The 5,864-nt window shown below is 40.5% G+C and overlaps 1 long non-coding RNA gene across 1 annotated transcript; it reads right to left on the minus strand.

The window, feature by feature from the left end:
- Positions 1 to 810: 810 nt before the first annotated feature.
- On the minus strand, positions 811 to 3,362 carry LOC109199115 (uncharacterized). The gene is made up of 3 exons (XR_002059588.1): positions 3,286 to 3,362; positions 1,496 to 1,529; positions 811 to 852 (listed from the first exon to the last, which is right to left on the minus strand). It is a non-coding gene; the product is annotated as an uncharacterized LOC109199115 (long non-coding RNA).
- Between the last annotated feature and the right edge of the window lie 2,502 nt (positions 3,363 to 5,864).

Below are 5,864 nucleotides of genomic sequence, written 5' to 3' on the forward strand. Positions count from 1 at the left end.
TCATTGAACCACGGCCAAGTAGTTCTAATAAAGGACCTGGTACCTGGTACTATGACCTAATGGCAAACCCTGAAACTGTGGCGAGCCGACGTGAATATGTACTAATGGAAAAGGGCTTGATGTGCTGTAGTTGGCACACAGAAGGACTCTTTATTTTATTTTATTTTGTTTTTGCACAAATGGATAACAGTGCGCTGGTAAATTGCAAACTGCATCCAGGACAATAACCACGTTACACTGCTAACTTCATCACTTTTAAAATACCTGCAGAAAACATGCAGACACAGAACAAGCCAATGAAAAGCTGAGTGCATGCTGACCCCGAACCACGTGTAACAAAGGCAGCGATGACAGTCAGCCTTGAGCACTGTAGCCTTATTCTACCTATGCGTGTGTTCTACAGTAAATCACTGGTTTCATCTTGCTTTGTGTTCTTATGTAAAAATGTAAAAGACAGTGTGTATGTGTCCTCATGATATGCATTTGTGCTGGTGTGTGGGACTGTAGCCTAATGTTTGCATTGTTAGCTGGCAATTATACAAACCTGCATTTCAGCTCATTTTACTGAGTAAAAAGTAACAGAACAAGTCGTGTACAGAATTCTTTCTCTGGCAAGTAATGACTGTGCTGCATTACATTAAGAAAAGTAGCAAGTGTAATGATCAACACAGGACCAAAATATCTATACACAGCATACTACGGGACTTGCAATACAGACAAGTCAGACATCCATATACAGAGGTGAGATGATATCCATCACCTAGCTGGGCCTGATTGGATTCGGACATCTGTATGAGAGCACTGTCCTTCTGTTGTAAAGAATTTTCACCCTCTGGACATCACCATACACTCCTGTGACAGACCCAGAAGCAGGCAATAGGAGAAGAGGTTGGGATGAGAAAAAGCAACAGTTAGAAAAATCTCAAGGTTTCAAAGGAGACAAGGATATTTAAAACAAGGTACACGAGATGACAGCATAGAAACACAGGTTTATTTAGACTGTAGAGTGTGAGATGTATGAAAGTGTGTGAAAAAACAGATAAAGGATAAAGAAGAAGCACCCTCTAAGCAGAAACGTTATCAAGCTATGTGAGATGGCTAAAAATAAAACAGCATGCAAAACCAATGGCTTAGCCATGCATTAACTTCTTACTGAGTAGGAAATTTTAGGGCAAAGTAATGATATGACATAACCCAAACCAATAAACAGGTGGTCAATGAGTATTCAAAATGACCTAATCTACATCAGCAAACAAATATAGAAAAGCTTGTAATGCTAACAGTAACACTAACAATACTACTAAAATAATAATAATAACAACAACAATAATACTAACTATAATAATAATAATAATAATATAATAAGTAATAAAATAATAATAATAAATAGTAACACAACAACAACAACAAAATTCAGAATGAAAGTAGAAGAAGAGTAATATAAGAAGAAAAGTAGACTAAAGAAAGAAGAGAGAGAGAGCTAACGATAACATACCGAAGAGGGTAAACAGACTTTGGGGCGTAACCATCTTTAGAGGGAGAGAAGAGCAACAAGCAGCGTGAGACAGTAAGAGGTAGAAGAGTCGAGCGAGCGGAGGTAGAGATGGACAGATCGATCCAGAACGGAGGTAGGTAGAGGAATGGTGGTTTTTGTTTTTCCCCGGAATGATGAGGTGGTGGGTCATGGAGGAGGGAGCAAGCGGTGGATGGGGGTCATGGAGGGAAGAAGGGTGGTTAATATGGAGGAAGAAAGGGGATTGAGTTAAATTTATAAAATCCCCACCAGCACACGGAGTGAAGGTGGAGCAGGGTGGAGAGAGTGAGAGAGAGAGAGAGAGAGAGAGAGAGTGAGAGAGAGAGAGAGAGAGAGAGAGAGATCAGGAGGCAAATGCAAATTTGGGTAAGGAAATTTAAAAAAGAGGAATGGGGGAGGGACAAAAAATAAAATACAGTCATACACTGGAATAATGCAGGTAGTTGGTCAGAGATAATGGCTTGATCAATGTGTCTTGGAGAAAATAGAGCAAAGTTTAAAAAAACAAACTGGCTTTCATCCTGGACAAGCATGGGATAAGGTACATTCATCTCAAATCATAAAAATCATAATATTCAGACTCATCACAACAATGGGAAAACAGAACATGCAGCAGCGTGAGAAAACTGAAAGTCTTTCAGCAGTGGTATGACACGAGTTACAAGGAGATTAGATAGCATGCATATAAAATGCAACACATCTGCATGCAGATTGATGTGAAGGCCACTTCAGTATAACATGGCATTCACACAATCCAAAAAAAGCATAGGAACAGTATCTTAACATCAGGACTTTAAGTGGTGTAGATACTGTCCAAAGGCAGAAAAGCACAACCGTTCACAGTCAGAGATAGCAAAGACAGAGGAGAAAAGTCAGACGCCAAATCAGTTTAAACACACAACCAAAACAGAGAAAAGGGATAAAAGAGCAAGCAGCACTGTTTGTTCCCAGGCTCAGACACAGTTAGGAGACCACAGAATGATTCATATGACTTTCATATGAGCTGAGGAGAGATGAGGAGAGCTTAGAGAGAAAAGAGAAGACAGAAGTTAGCAGAGTTGATGCAGTTTGACAAGAGAAGGAAGGCTTGATTATCAGACAGGAAAGAGAGGAGAGTTCGGGGCCTATGAAATAAACGACAAATCCCGCAGTCGCTTAGTGGACCGAAAAAGGAAAAGGGGGAGAAAATAAGTTCTTGCTGTGAAGAACAACACAAAAATACAGTAAGAAAGTTCATAGGAAAGTATTTAATAAAACTAGACCTATAACAGGAGCCAGAAGTAGAACATCACTGCTCCACACAGCTCAGTGATTACAAGAAAATGATGTCTACACACGCTGGTTAGGAGGCAACACATACAGGCACAGGCTATCTGAACGCAAACAAATATAAGAATCAAATGAACCTTGGGAAACTACAGCTTACATAAAGGAAGCCTTGTTTTTCCTGGAGTCCTAAGACTAGAAAGTTCATGAAAACCAAACTGTCTGTTCAGTCGTGTGTGTCTCAGCACAGATCACACAAAGCAAAGTAAACTAAATTATGAAGATTAACAGATCAAGTTGTAGACATGAGTTATTTTATACACGTCTTTAATGACAAGCACAAGAAAACAAATCTGGAAATAGAAAAACTGACCCACAGCGAGCAACAGAAAAACAGGAACAGATGAATGAGGTGGTGTGTAGGAGCGGTGGAGTTTAATTGTAGACGTTCCATTTACTGGTGTTACTGGTGTAAGTATACTAACCTCCTCATTGAGGTTGCTAACCAGCAGGACCCCACTGGATCCTGTCTGCCCAGTGAGGGCCACCCTCCCGCTGCAGCAGCAGCAGCTGCCGCCGCACCAGAGGGTTCAGGGCTCTGACGGAAGCAGACAGACAATCATGGAGTGGAAATCATTTTGTTACAGCAGTTGAAACAATAACATGATGATGGTGACAATACATCATGGCAAGAACACAGTACAACCCTCTCAGTGGATACAATATCAAAATTGGCACTTAGCATCAAACCCTGCATGTCTGACCACACAAAACAGTTTCTTGTACCATACACAAGATGTTTCTATTGTTTGATACACTTCTCAATTTTTCCCAAAAATGATAATAACTGCAACAATCACAGTAAGCAGCCCAGACACGCTGGTTGTGTTCTCTCCTCCTGGTATCTATCACATGTGAGGTGAAGGTGTTACCCTCTTAAAATAATCTCAAAATAGAATGTGACATGTAGTTGTAGGAATAGTACTTTTGTTCACCCAACCACTCTTACCAGTGGCATTTAGAAGCGCGATTCACACCAGTAACCAGGGACACAGTTCAGCTTGGATCAAACTGAGGGCAGAACACAGACGTTGTCTACATTAGACCCTGAACAAGACAGAGGTTATATGAATAGAAGGAACAACTACTTATAGCGTTACAAACATTACCTATAGTCGTTAACGTTCTATTTGAGTTCCTTTACGGTAATTCAACACACACAACTTGACCCATGACACCGTAATGACTGCATGATGACAGGTTGGTGAACGACTCTCAGGATCACCTCCTATGAAAACCACTACTCCATTTATCCTTTGCTTATCCTCCCATGAGCGCAGAGGGGGCAGAGCCTATCCCAGTTACCACAGGGTGAGAGGAGGTACACCTTACACAGGTCACCAGTCTGTCGCAGAGCTAACAGAGAGAACCAAACAACCATTCACAATATGGCAATTTAGAATTGGACTGATAATCTGGCCTGAAGAGCCGCTGCGCACCAGCTGTACGAACACTGACAGCAGCCTGTTCTTTCATTTCATTACTGACACGGTATTACCCAATCAAATCTCTTAATGCGTTCAGCCCCTCCCCTACCTTCATTGTGATCTCCCACAGCTGCTACAAAAAGATTATATGGAAAAAGTGAGTGGAGCTGAAATGGTGAAGAAAACAATAAAAAGAAACTAAAAATGGATTCAGCAAAATATGTCAATTAACCGACATGTAGCTGTCAGGGCTGCCGCACCGGTGACAGTAATACCAGCAACAACTAGTAACCAGGCCTCAGAGTCACAGGAGGCTGCTGCGCTAGCTCCAGCTGTAGAGAAGTGAGGAAGAGACGGTATGATAAGCTATGTACATTAGACTATACGCAAGATTAAGAAAGGGCACTAACTCACGTGAACACGAAGAAACTTCATCGAGTGGTTTAAGGCTAAATAAAGGAAGTGAGTCAGTCAGTGTGTGTTAGCCAGTAGCACCAAGTCTCATGTGTGTGGTGATGGTCCAAGAAATGTGACTGGTGCAAAACCAAGCTTTTACCTACTGCAGGAACTGTCAGAAGCTGACAATGTGATTCAAACCTGGTCTGTGGTCTTATCTGCACAGAATTGTGCCGTGCAATATCTGACCAGACAATTCTGCAATACACAGATTGGGGGTTTAAATTAAATTTTTGTTGTTATAGATACACCCTACTCTGCTCATCCTCCACAGAGAAAATGATCAAGTCAGTATGAGAAGAGGACACCTCAGTATCAACCATGTCATTAATTTTGTGAAACATACTGGAGTAAGTCCAAGTATGACTCGGAAGTGAGTGAGCAATTTAAAATCTAAGTGGCTAATGGATTTTTTCAAATTAATGGTCAGAGAGACAAACATTCTGGTGCTTGAATCCACTTGAAGGATGTGAGTTATCTGCAGCAGGAACAACTGGCACTTTAAGATCCTTCTTAATATCTTTGCTTCTTGCCACTGTATTCATACAAACCTGAATCCTCCAGACCAGCAAAGAAAAACAAACAAACAGCTAAGAGGTGATCTTATGACAATTGGGATCAAGTGCATCCAAGTGTATTACAGTGTCTAGCTGCTACTTACCACTTAATTCCTATGGAAGCAGTAAGGGTGCTTAGTTTTGACAGGCCTGCTTCTACGTATAGTTTAGTAAATAATGTCATGTACTGTCGTCATCAGTCATAAAGCATTTGAGTAGAAAGCACACATAAGAACCAGTCCTTTACCATTTCCTGGACTGTATTTAGCTCACTAGCCTGCTGCTAAGGACAGATATGTAATATGGAAAAGAGAAAGTTGTTTTTAGTGTTAGTTTATTTATTAGTTTATGTGGTTATCGATCTGAAACATAGTAATCTGATAATTACCTTTTTTTAAAACAAAAACAAAAGAAGGGAAAAAATAATATTTACAAATGTAAGTTTGATGAAAACATCTCCTTTGAAGATGCACGTGTGAATTCCCATCACACCAACCTAATTTAGAATGTAGAGTGAGAACAAACAACATCAAGTTGCAAAGAGGAAAGATAAAAGTGGGATCT

Source organism: Oreochromis niloticus, unplaced genomic scaffold (genome assembly GCF_001858045.2).
Source record: "Oreochromis niloticus isolate F11D_XX unplaced genomic scaffold, O_niloticus_UMD_NMBU tig00007206_pilon, whole genome shotgun sequence".
NCBI lineage: Eukaryota > Metazoa > Chordata > Actinopteri > Cichliformes > Cichlidae > Oreochromis > Oreochromis niloticus.